Source organism: Mastomys coucha, unplaced genomic scaffold, assembly GCF_008632895.1.
Source record: "Mastomys coucha isolate ucsf_1 unplaced genomic scaffold, UCSF_Mcou_1 pScaffold21, whole genome shotgun sequence".
NCBI lineage: Eukaryota > Metazoa > Chordata > Mammalia > Rodentia > Muridae > Mastomys > Mastomys coucha.
In genome coordinates this window covers 11,731,547-11,745,706 of record NW_022196904.1, presented here as the reverse complement: position 1 = coordinate 11,745,706, position 14,160 = coordinate 11,731,547, and the positions used below count along the sequence as shown (strand labels likewise).

At 37.8% G+C, this 14,160-nt stretch overlaps 1 pseudogene; it reads left to right on the top strand.

The window, feature by feature from the left end:
• LOC116100379 overlaps positions 1-13,973 on the top strand; it is a 102,402-nt pseudogene extending 88,429 nt beyond the window's left edge.
• The last annotated feature ends 187 nt before the right edge of the window (positions 13,974-14,160 follow it).

Here is a 14,160-nt window from a genome sequence, read left to right as displayed (position 1 = left end):
TTTAAAAACAGTAACTACAGCATGTTGTTCAATTATTTGTGCTGAAGTAGAGGGAAACACATGAGAATAAACATGCAATCCAATCATGCATACTTCTCTACCATAGAAGGGCTGTTTATAAATAGAGTAGATATATTCTTTATGGTATGCATACATAAATTTACAGGAAATATATTACCAATTTTGCCTATAAAATTTGCTATGTAATATGCCATATATCAATCAATATTCTGCAATAACCAATTTAATTGCTGTTTGAAACTAGGAATAGATGTCTCACTGGGTTTTAAGACATTCTTTTCAAAATACTTCAATGATTCTATCCTACAATTCTTTATTAACACCACAACAGCTTCACAAAAGGATGTTAAAACTTTACTTGGAGATGAAGAAAGATGAATCCATATTAATGTTCTTTTTTGTCAAAGAATTGCTGTGGGCACCTTGACTACAGTGAGGACAGATTCCAGGGGAGCAATTCTCTGTCTATGCCTCTAATTTTTGGACAGATTTTCCTAAGATGATTTATACTTAAAACATTCCTGATCCCCTTGGCACTATGAAAACATTGCTTGTAGGCACTGTAGTCCCCTGCAAGACAGTAGAAATAGCTAAACTCTGATTGCATGAGGGTCTAATTTTTACACAAAGATTAGTATATCCAGATGAGTCTGTATTTGTTTTGTATGGCCACATGGCCGCAGTGAGCTGCATTAATGTTCTCATGAGACAATTGTGAAACAGAAGGAACCCTTTCTTGAGGGTCTCTGAAAATTCTACTAGCTGTTTTTAGTAGTACAAACTCTTTGAAACAGTTTATCAGGAGCCTGTTTGATACCAAATAAATTCTCACTGAAATCTCATTTCAAACCTTAGGGGTTAAATTTTGCTTTTACCACAGTATCCAATAAAGCTTATGCAAAAGGGACATACTGGTCACAGTTGTTTTTACCTATTATTACTCTTGCAATCATCGTAATTACAAAATATGGGTGAGTTAAATATCCGGAACCTGTGATCAAACTGCAAACTACAGCCAATGGATCACTGGCAGTTTTACCATACTTTTTAAGTTTCTTTCGTGTAAGGTGTATCCATTGTTGACAAACAAAACAAAGTTTTAAACAATCCATTCTCTTTAAAATTAAAACCAAGAGCATTACTGTCACATTTTGAACTTTGCCTGCCAGTTCTTACATATGAATGCATGACACTACAATTTTTAATGCTTCATTAAAGAGACATTGTTTTAAATCCTGTCCTTTATAAGTCTAGTTTCTAGGATAAGAATTACATAAATATTATCCCAATTTAGAAGTATCTTAAAAGTCCTGTTTTCCTGGGCTACTTTATGCCATTTGTTGTTTAGAATGACTCCAACCCTGAGCTACCAATTTTAAGCTAACTTTCTGTTACCAATGTTACAAGTGAAAAACTGCTGTCTCCTTTAATGGCAGCTTGTACATTTATATAAGATTGTTAAATTGATTGTTGTTTTATATCGAACAACTTTTATAGTACTCATTTTTATTGTTATAATATTTTATAAATTTTAAGGAATATGACAAAAAAAGATATTGTAGGTATTGAAGAGGGGGTCTTTGGGAGGGGTTGGGGTACAAAGGGGAAACAAGAATGTGATTTAATTCTATTTACTTAAAATATGTTTTTAAATGTTAACAAATTCAGACAAATTGAAATCATGTAACTTTTCTCATCATAATATAATAAAAATTAAAAAAAAAGAAATGAAAAAAAATAGCAGCTTGTATAGACAATCAGCCTCTAGCAGGGCTTTTTCAGATTGTGCTTAACTCCCAGCCACAGTGCAGTGGCTTATCAGTATCTGCTGTGCACATTGAGACTGCCTTTTAAACAAGTTAAGCTAAATCAAAGGAATTGACAGCCAACAGATAAAGTTTTCACCATTTTTTTCCAACATGAAACCCAGAAGAACAATCATTCAAACAAAAAAACAAAAATAAACATAAATTGACAGACATATGGGCAGATTCTGACACCTATTTTCTCTCTCTTTAACTACTTTTTGAATATCTGGCTAATGTTTACAAACTTTCAAAAAACTTTTTTTTTAAGATCCTTTTTTCTTAACCTGGGTTCCTTTTGTGTTGAGGGACTCCTTGAGACCCTTTAAAAACAATTCATGCTTACTTAATCTTGTCCCATAGTTTCTTATCTTTCAAGGTAAGTGACCTGTGGCAATCCCTATGTGGATCTTCACTCACTTCTTTTGGAAGCCCTGATCCTATGCAGGGGGTTGGGCAGGGAGGACTGCCTACTAGGGGAGTGGTGGTCTTCTCAGACCCCAGACCCAGGGGCCCCACACTGGGTGCCAGTTGCTGCGAACTATGGGGTGTTCAGCAGGGCCATAGGCCAGATAAGAGAGACTGAAGCAGGACAAGAGACACGAAGAATGAGAGCAAGACAGGTGTCTGATCAAGCTCTGAAACTTTATGTCAAAGATGGAAATATAAGCATAAACAAGAAGAGGCTTCAAAGATGGGGGATGAGCCTCACAGGCTTTCTGAAGGCCAGAGGCAATCTTCAGTCTCTGAAACCAGTGGTCACAGTGTCCTCCACATCCACAAATATTCTTATTGTTAGACTACACAAGTTCTCTCAGGGTTGTACGTGTAAGCTAGTAAATTTCCATAAGGACATAGTTAAGGCCATGGCTTCTAGCACCCTGACCAAGTTATCATTGAGTAAAGAGCTATTTAGTTTCCACGTGTATGTGGGCTTTCTATAAGTTTTGCTGTTCTTGAAGACCAGCCTTAAGCCAAGGTGATCTGATAGGATGCATGGTACTATATCAATCTTCTTGTATCTATTGAGGGTTGTTTTGTGACAAATTATATGTTCAATTTTGGAAAAGGTACCATGAGGTACTGGGAAGAAGGTGTATTCTTTTGTTTTAGGGTGATATGTTCTGTAGATATCTATTAAATCCATTTGGTTAATAACCTCTTTTATGTCAATGTGTCTCTGTTTAGTTTCTCATTCAATTACCTCTCCATTGGTAAGAGTGGGGAGTTGAAGTCTCCCACTATTATTGTGTGGATTTCAATATGTGTTTTGAGCTTCAGTAAAGTTTCTTTTAGGAATGTGGGTGCTCTTGCATTTGGGGCATAGATGTTCAGAATTGAATCTTACTCATGGTGAATTTTTCCGTTGATGAATATGAAGTGTCCTTCTTAATTTTGCTTGATAACTTTTGGTTGAATGTCTATTTTATTAGATTTTAGAATGGCAACTCCTGCTTGTTTCCTGGGACCATTTGCTTGGAAGAACTTTTCCACCCTTTTACTCTGAAATAGTGCCTGTCTTTGCTATTGAGGTGTGTTTCTTGTATGCAGAAAAATGCTGGATCTTGCATGCATATCCAGTCTGTTAGCTTATGTATTTTTATAGGTGAGTTGAGTATGTTAATACTCAGAGATATTAAAGACAGATGACTATTGGTTCCTGATATATTCATTTTTGTGGGTGGCTTTATGTGCTTGTACTTCTCTCCTTTTGGCTTTATTGGGAGATGCCTAATATCTTTTCCTTTCTTTAGTGCAGGTACCTGCCATGTGTTAGAGTTTTCCTTCTAGGATCCTCTGTAGGGCTGGACTGGTATATAGATACTGTTTGAATTTGGTTTTGTCCTGAAATATTTTGGTTTCTCAATCTATATTAATGGAGAGTTTTACTGAGTATAGTAGCCTGGGATGGCATTTGTGTTCTCCTAGAGTCTGCATGACCTCTGAACAGTCTTTTCTGGATTTCATAGTTTCTGCTGAGAAGTCTAGTGTACTTATGATAGATCCACCATTGTATGTTACTTGGCCAATTTCCCTTGCAGCTTTTGATATTCTTTCTTTGTTCTGTGCATTTAGTGTTTTGATTATTATGTGACAAGAGGATTTTCTTTTCTTGTCCCATTTATTTGATATTCTATGGGCTTCTTGCTCCTTTAAGTCCATTTCTTCCTTTAAGTTGGGGAAGTTTCCTTTTATGATTTAGTTGAAGACATTTTTAGGACCATTGAGCTGGGAATCTTGGTTCTCCTCTATTCTGATTATTCTTACATTTGGTCTTTTCATTCTGTCCTGAATTTCTTAAATGCTTTGGGTTAGGAGTTTATTATGTTTTGAATTTTCTTTGACAGTTGTGTTAATCTCTTCTATGAGATATTCTACACCTGAGATTCTCTTCTATCTCTTGTATTCTATGGTGATAGTTACATCTGTAATTCCTAACCTTTTTCCTAGGTTTTCCATTTCCAGGTTTGCCTCCATTTATGTTTTCTTTATTGTTTCTACTTCCATTTCTAGGTCTTAGATCACTTTATTCAACTTCTTCACCTGTTTACTTATGGTTTACTGTATTTCTTTCAGTGACTTATTGATATTTTCCTTAAAGGACTCTCTTATCTTCATGAGAGGATTTTAGGACATTTTCCTAATTTTCAGGTGTTTTGTTCTATTTAGGGCTTGCTGTGGTGGAATAACTGGGTTCTGATGATGCCCACATATATTGGCTTCTCTTTCTTATGATCTTGAGCTTTGCCTTTTGCCATTGGGATATCCCTGGTGTTTGTTGGTCTGTGTGACTGTCTGGAGTCTGCCTCTTTTGTGCCTGGGTTGCTACAGGTCTCCAGGTAGGTCTGTAGCCTTGGCTGTAGCAGAACACTTGTGGGACCTTCCAACTAGGGGCTCTTCACAGGGACAGAGAAGCTGCTGATCTGCTGCTCTGGCTGCAGTATATCTCCTGGGAGGCCTTCAGACTCTTGGGTCTTCAGTAGAGTAACCAAGATGTTGTACAGCTGCTCTGAGTGAAGCTGATCCTCAGCTACTCTGAGTGCAGTGGATCCGCAAGTGTTCTGAGTGCAGTGGGTTCTCTAGGATGGATCAGGATATAGTGACTTCACTGAAGCAGACTATCCAAGTGTCTGCCCCAGCAGAAAGGACCAGGAGGAAGGGATGGAAGAGACAAAGAAGAGGTGGTATTAGGGAGGATGGGGTTTTTGGTGGGTGATGGTTCCAGAGTCCAACAGCCTTCCAACAGCATCTCTGAGACTCTGGAGGGGCAGTTTTCTTACCAACTGCTCTGAGTGCAGTGCGTTCCCTACAATGGATTTGGATATGGTATCTTCACTGGAGCAGACCACTCAAGAGTCTTCCCCAGCAGAAAGTACTAGGCACCTCATTTCCTTCATTATTTCTTCCCTGACTAAGTTGTCATTGAGTAGAGAGTTATTATGTTTCCATGGGTATATGGATTTTCTGTTGTTTTTGTTGTTATTGAAGTCTAGCCTTAGTCCATGGTGATCTGATAGGATGCATGTGATTATTTCAACCTTCTTGTATTGTTTCAGGCTTGTTTTGTATAAGATTATATGGTCAATTTTGGATAAGGTACAATGAGGTACTGAGAAGAAGATATATTCTTTTGATCTAGGGTAAAATGTTCTGTACATATCTGTTCTATTCATTTGGTTCATAGCCTCTATTAGTTTTACCATGTCTTTAGCTTATGTTTCAAAAACCTGTCCATTTGTGAGAGTGGAGTATGGAAATCTTCCACTATTATTGTGTTGGGTCAATGTGTGTTTTGAGCTTTACTTAAGTTTCTTTTATGAAAGTGGTTGCCCTTGCATTTAGGGCATAGATGTTCAGAATTGAGACTTTTTCTTAGTGGATTTTTACTTTGAGGAATATGAAGTGTCCTTCCATATCTCATTTGATAACTTTTGGCTGAAAAGCTATTTTATTGGATATTAGAATGGCAACTCCAGCTTGTTTCTTGGTACTATTTGCTTGACAGAACTTTTTCCAGCCTTTTACTCTGTGGTAGTAGATGTCTTTATCATTGTGGTGTATTCCTTGTAGAGAGAAAAATGATTTATCCTGGTTGTCTATCCAGGCTGTTAGCTTAATCAAAATTAATATGAAAAATTTTGTGGTATTCTTAAATGTCAACAATGAACATGTTTAGAAAAAAATCTAATGCAGAATAATTTAGAATATAATAAAAGTAATCCTGAACAATGAAGGGAAAGTCATTTATAACAATAATTTTCTTTATTTTTTCATTTATTCAATTTATATCCTGATTTCTGCCTCCTTCCCAATCAAACACTCACGCAACCCTTCCCTCATTCTACCTCCCCTTGTCCTCTGAGAGGTGTAGGCCCTCATTGGTATCCCCCAAACCCTGGCACAATAAGTCTTTGCAGGGTTAGACACTTCTTCTCCTACTGAAACCAGACAGTGCAGTCCAGCTAAAATAACATATCCAAGAGATAAGAAGAGATAAGCAACAACTTTTGAGATAGCCCTGGCTCCAGTTGTTCCAGAAAGCCCAAAGGAAGTCTAAGCTGTACATCTGCTACATATATGTGGTGGAGTAGGGTAGGGACTAGGTCTAACTTGTGTTCTTGGTTGGTGATCCACTCTTTGAGATCCTCAAGGGGTTAGGTTAGTTGACTCTGTTGGTCTTCCTGCATCGTTCCTGCCCCTTTTGTGGTCCTTCAACTCTTCACCCAATTCTTTCACATGATTGCCCAATCTCCATTCTCTGTTTGGCTGTAGGTCTCTGCATCTATCTGAATGAGCTGCTATGTTGTTGAGACTCTCAGAGGACAGTCATTATAGACTCCTGTCTGCAAGCATAGAAGTATATAGGTACTGGTGGTTACCTATAGGGTGGGTCTTTAAATGGGCCAGTTATTGGTTGGATATTCCCTCAAATTCTCTTCCATCCTTCCTGCCTGCATTTCTTGTAGAGAGGATAAATTTTGTGTCAAATTTTTTGTGAGTCGATTAGTATACCTATATTCCATAGATTGAATGACTCCACTATCTCATATATCTGGCATGTCCTCCAGATGCCCTGACATCCCCACCTGTGTCAGTTGCAAATTTCTATTCATTCTCATAGCCATCTGGCCATCTCTCCTGTCCCTCCTCAAACCTGATCCTGAAACCCAAATCCCCTTCATCTCCTCTCTACACAGTTCCTTCACTCCATCTGCTTCCATGACTATTTTGTTTCCCCTTCTAAGTGAGATTCAAACATCATCCCTTGGTCCTTCCTCCTTGATTAGCTTCTTTAGAAGACACCATTTTAAAAAGAACCTAAAAGACAATGCAAGATGGGAAAACAAGGACAGTATCCTTCCAGATTCCATCTGGACCAGGAGCTGGTCCTGTGTGTGACAGCAATCTGTATTCAAATACTGTTTGAAGAGAGTTGAAAACCTGGGAGCACAGGTAAGACAACCACTTCTGATCAAGTTCTTGGACAAAGAGGGACCCACCAAGAGCCATTAGGTCATAGGAACCAAGGAATAGCCAGGGACAGGATCCTTTCAGGTTCTGTCTGTACCCAGAGCTGACCCTGTGCCACAGTTCTCCACACACAAATTCCTCCAAGAGAAAACTGGTCTCACAGGAGTGCTGACATAGGATCACAGACCCACAGAATGGACAAGCAAGGCAGCAGGGAATGGATCCTATCAGACTCCGAGTGACAGCAGTGGATCTGCAATCTACTCTGCCCATTCCCTGCAAGTGGAGAGCTTACCTAAAGGGAGTGCTTTAAGCCATGGACTCTGGTGAGATTCACCATTTTCTCTCCATTGACTTTCTAAGGCAGGACCAGCTAGAAGGCACAGGCATTAGGAGTCGCAGGGGAGTCACAGGGCAGCAGGGACAGGATCCTCTCAGCTTCTGTGTGAAGGTGGTGTATCAGCAACGCCTCTCTGCACCTTCAATCACCACAGATGGAAAAACCAAAATATTCCATGACAAAACCAAATTCACACCATATATTTCCACAAATCCAGCCCTTCAAACGGTAATAAATGTAAAACTCCAACACAAGAAGAGTAACTACATCCCTGAAAAGGCAAAAATATTATCTTCCAACAAAACTAGAAGAAGATAGCCACATGAATGGAATTCCAGTTCTAACAACAAAAATAACAGGAAGCAATAATTACTTTTCCTTAATATCTATTAATATCAATGGACTCAATCCCCCAATAAAAAGACATAGACATAGACTATCATACTGGGTACATAAACAGGACCCAACATTTTGTTGCATACAGGAAACCCACCTCAGTGACAAAGACAGACACTACCTCACAATAAAAGGCTGTAAAACAATTCTCCAAGCCAATGGTCCCAAGAAAAAAGCTGGAGTAGCCATTCTAATATTGAATAAAATCGACTTTTACCCTAAAGGATCAAAAAAGATTAGGAGGTACACTTCATAGTCATAAAAAGTATGATCTACCAAGATGAATTCTCAATTCTGAACCTCTATGCTCCAAATCAAAGGGCATCTACATTCATAAAAGAAACTCTACTAAAGTTCAAAGCACACATTGCACTGGACACTATAGGAGTGGGAGGATTCAACATCCCACTCTGCAATGGACAGATCATGGAAACAGAAACTAAACAAGGACACATTGAGACTAACAGAAGTTATGAAACAGATGGATTTAACAGATATCTATAGAACTTTGAATCCTAAAACAAAAGGATATAACTTCTTTTCAGCACCTCATGGTACCTTCTCCAAAATTGACCATATAATTGGTCACAAATCAGGCCTCAACAGATACAAGAAGATTGAAACAATTCCTTGTATCCTATCAGATCACCATGGACTAAGGCTGCTCCTCAATAACAACATAAAAAATAGAATGCCCACTTACACGTGGAAGCTTAACAATACTCTACTCAATAATAACTTGATCAAGAAAAAAATAAAAAAGGAAATTAAAGACTTTCTAGAGTTTAATGAAAATGAAGCCACAACATACCCAAACTTATGGGACACAATTAAAGAGGAAAACTCATAGATTTAAGTGCCTCCAAAAAGAAACTGGAGAGTGCATACACCAGTAATTTGACAGCACTCTTGAAAGTGCTAGAACAAAAAGAAGCAAATTCACCCAAGAGGAGGCAAAGGCAGGAAATAATCAAACTCAGGGCTGAAATCAATCAAATAGAAAGAAAAAGAACTATACAAAGAATCAACCAATCCAGGAGCTGGTTCTTTGAGAAAATCAACAAAATAGATAAACCCTTAGCCAGACTAATGAAAGGGCACAGAGAAAGTATCCTAATTAACAAGATCAGAAATGAAAAGGGAGGCATAACAAAAGACATTGAGAAAATCCAAAAAATCATGAGATCCTACTACAAAAGTCTATACTCAACAAAACTGGAAAACCTGGATTAAATGGATAATTTTTTAGAAAGATACCAGGTACCAAAGTTAAATCAAGATCAGATAACGATCTAAGCAGTCCCATATCTGCTAATTAAATAGAAACAGTCATTAATAGTCTCCCAACCAAAAAAAGCCCAGGACCAGATGGGTTTAGTGCAGAGTTTTATTAAACCTTCAAAGAAGACCTAATACAAATACTCCTCAAACTATTCCACAAAATAGAAACTGAAAGTACTCTACACAATTCATTCTATGAAGCCACTATTACTTTTATACCTAAACCACACAGAGAGACCTAAGAAAGAAAGAAAACTTCAGACCAATTTCACTTATGAATATCGATACAAAAATACTCAATAAAATTCTTGCAAACCAAATCCAAGAACACATCAAAACGATCATACACCATGATCAAGTACTTTTCATCCCAGGGATGCAGGGATGGTTCAATATATGGAAATCTATCAACATAATTCACTACATAAACAAACTCGAAGAAAAAAAAAACATATGATAATCTTATTAGATGCTGAGAAAGCATTTGACAAAATCCAACATCCCTTCATGATAAAAGTCTTGCAAAGATCAGAAATTCAAGGCCCATACTTAAGCATAGTAAAAGCAGTAAACACCAAACCACTAGCTAACATTAAACTAGATGGAGAGAACCTTGAAGCAATCCCACTAAAATCAGGGTCTGAACAAGGCTGTCCACTCTCTCCCTACCTATTCAATATTGTGCTTGAAGTCCTAGCCAAAGCAATTAGACAACAAAAGGAGATCAAAGGGATATGAATTGGAAAGGAAGAAGTCAAATTATCACTATTTGCTGATGATATGATTGTATACTTAAGTGACCCAAAAAATTCCACCAGAGAGCTCCTAAACCTGATAAACAACTTCAACAAAGTAGCTGGATATAAAACTCACTCAAGCAAATCAGTGGCTTTCCTCTACACAAAGGATAAACAGGCAGAGAAAGAAATTAGGGAAAAAACACCTTTCACAATAGTTGCAAATAATATAAAATAACTTGGTGTAATAATAACAAAGCAAGAAAAGATCTGTTTGGCAAGAACTTCAAGTCTCTGAAGAAGGAAGTTGAAGAAGATCTCAGAAGATGGAAACAACTCCCATCCTCGTGGATTGGCAGGATTAATATAGTAAAAATGGCCATCTAACCAAAGGCAATCTACAGATTCAATGCAATCCCCATCAAAATTCCAACTCAATTCTTCAAAGACTTAGAAAGAGCAATTTGCAAATTCATAAGTTTCAACAATAAACCCAGGATAGCCAAAAATATTCTCAACAATAAAGTAACCTCTGGCGGAATCACAATCCGGGACTTTAAGCTGTACTACAGAGCAATTATGATAAAAACTGCATGGTATTGGTACAGTGACAGGCAGATAGATTAATGGAACAGAATTGAAGACCCAAAAATAAACCCATACACGTGCAGTCACTTGATCTTTGACCAAAGAGCTAAAACCATATAGTGGAAAAAAGACAGCATTTTCAACACATGATGCTGGATCAACTGGCGGAGAGCATGTAGAAGAATGCAAATAGAACCATTCCTATATCCTTGTACAAAGCTCAAGTCCAAGTGGATTAGGCTAGATACATTGAAACTTATAGAAAAGAAAGTGGGGAAGAACCTCGAGCAAATAGGCACAGGAGCAAATTTCCTGTAGAGGAGGCCCTTAGCTTATGCTCTAAGATCACAAATTGACAAATGGGACCTTATAAAGTTGCAAAGTTTCTGTAAGGCAAAAGACACTGTCAATAGGACAAAACAGCAACCAACAAATTGGGAAAAGAGCTGTACCAATTTTATATCTGATAGAGGGCTAATATTCAATGTATATAAAGAACCCAAAAAGTAAGACTGCCGAGAACCAAATAACCCTATTAAAAATGGGGTACAGAGCTAAAGAAAGAATTCTCAACTGATGAATACCGAATGGCTGAGAAGCACCTAAAGAAATGTTCAACATCCTTAGTCATCAGGGAAATGCAAATCAAAACAACTCTGGGATTGCAATTCACACCAGTCAGATTGGCTAGGATAAAAAACACAGGGGACAGCAGATACTGGAGAGGTTGTGGAGAAAGAGGAACACTCCTTCATTGCTGGTGGGATTGCAAGCTGGTACAACCACTCTGGAAATCAGTTTGACAGTTCCTCCAGAAATTGGACATATTTCTACGAGAGGACGCAGCTATACCACTCCTGGGCATATACCCAGAAGATGCTCAAACATGTAATAAGGACACATGTTCTACCATGTTTATAGCAGCCTTATTTATAATAGCCAGAAACTGGAAACAACACAGATGTCCCTCAACAGAGGAATGGGTAGAGATATTGTGGTACATCTACACAATGGAGTACTAGTCAGCTATTAAAAACAATGAATTTATGAAATTCTTAGGGAAATGATGGATCTGGAGAATATCCTCCTGAGTGAGGTAACCAAATCACAAAATAACACACATGGTATGCACACTGTGATAAGTGGTTATTAGCCCAGAAGTTTGGAATACAGGAAGAACAACCCACAAATCTCAAGAAGCTCAAGAAGAAGACCAAAAGGTGGTCATTTCATTCCTTCTTAAAAGGGGGAACAAAATACCCAAGAAAGGAGTTGCAGAGACTAACTATGGAGCAGAGACTGAAGAAAGAAAAAGCCAGCCTAATATAGGTATCTTCTGAGAGGCTCCGACAGTACCTGACTAACACAGATGTAGAGGCTCACAGCCATCCATTGAACTGAGTATAGGGCCCCCAATGAAGGAGTTAGAGAAAGGACCAAAGGAGCTGAAAGGTTTGCAATCTCTTAGGACGAACAACAATATGAACTAACTAGTACCCTCAGAGCTTCCAGGGATTTAACCACCAACCAAGGAGTATACATGGTGGGAGTGATTGTTCTGGCAACATCTGTATAGTAGAGGATTGCAAAGTCAATCATCAATGGTAGTAGAGTCCCTTGGCTCTGTGAACGTTCTGTGCCCGATTGTAGGGGAATGCCAGGGACAATAAGTGGGAGAGGGTGTGGTTGCAAGCATGGGGAGGGGGGAGAGAACAGGAGTTTGTTCTTGTTGGTTTTGTTTGTTTTTTGGAGGGGAAACTGGGAAAGGAGAAATCATATTACATGTAAATAAAAAAATCTAATAAAAAAAGAAAGTATGTTTAATAATGAAGACAATAAGGAACCTGATAGTAGACATGGATACTGATAGGTACCCATCTTATTACATGACACTTTTGTATTCATATCAATTAATGGTATATTATTTGATCATGCTGTATCAATGGTTTACATTTTTATGAATTCTTTATATTTTCCTTATTACAACCCTCTGGGGAATTAAAATTAACTTATGTGATGATACAGAAAGAAAGTAATGTGATAAAGAAAAGCATGACTTCTATTGTAAACATTTTTGCATTCATATACATATCCATCACTCTCATACGGTGTCACATCTCAAAGACTAATTTTTCCTCATCAGCAAAATAAAAGCACTGCCTAAACCTTTCTCAGGTATTCACAAACTCATTAAAAATTCCAACACTGAATATGTTTTATATCTCTGGCACTCTTTGCAAGTGAACCATTTAGGAATTTCAGAAACACTTTCTTTTCAAATATATTAGATGTATATTCTATGTGTATATTCAAAGCAGAAATACATGGAATGGGTCACAGTGCCACAGCTAGGAAATAAAGCAAGGATGGGGCCTGCTAGGTTCTAAATGGAGGAAAGATGAGAAGAGAATGTTATAATGAAATTAATAAAGAAACGAAGAGCAAGATGCAATTATACAAAAGATACTGGGGTGAAGGAAGATACAACACAGCATGAGCAGTTGAACAATTTCTAAGGCTAAAATTAGAGACTTTCTGGGTTGGAGTGGTGAAAACCAATGTATTGTCAGAAGAGACAGTGCTACAAAGGACAGGGCCTGAAATTATACAGATCTTTGTGCATCACAAAACACTATGAGTGAGTGAAACAGGAGTCCTGCAATGTTCTAAGCTGAGAGTGGCTGGGTCCCCAGTATCTGGTCAGAAAATCAAGACAGCTGAAATGCTGCTCATAACTGTGTGTATCTGCACCACTAATGTGAACTCACACATACATAAGTAGAAACTATTTTATGATATTATTTAAAAGTTGTTTGCATACTGTGAAGAACTTCTATAAGTAATACTAAAATGTAGACATAACAATTGAAGACTGATTGGATTATTGAGATGTTAAAAACAGTTGACTTGGATAGCGTGATGGAAACAGGTTTGATGGGAAGCAGGAATAACCTGAATATATAAAAATGTCAAGCCAGTGTTGCTGCTGTTAGATTGTCTAGCATAAAGTTTAGGAGAGGAAAAGATAGGACATAATTTCCACAGAGGGAGAAGTCTGAATATGATTTCAAGGTTTAAGAAGTTTTCTACAGAAAATGGTAGTTTGATTTATTAACTGTGTGATCTTTATCAAACAAATGGTAAGAGATATGATAGGAGGAGTTAGAGCAATGTTACAACCATTATTAATCCACCTATGTATCTGCTTCACATATTCCAGGCATAACTGGGGACTGGAAGAATCACTTCACAGTAGCCCAAGCTGAAACCTTTGATAAAGTATTCCAGGAGAAAATGGCTGGTTTCCCTCCAAAGATGTTTCTATGGGAATAAGTTTTCAAAACTTTTAAGCATCATATGAATACTGATGTTTATGTTCCTGTTGTCCTATATCTGTACAACTGAATGTGGTCATAGAATAAATCCTGTTGAGAAATTGAGGGTGATTTTTTTAAAAGATAGTGTTACTAATGCTAGTAGCAACAGTAGTGGTGGTGGTTGTGGTGGTGGTGGTGGTGGT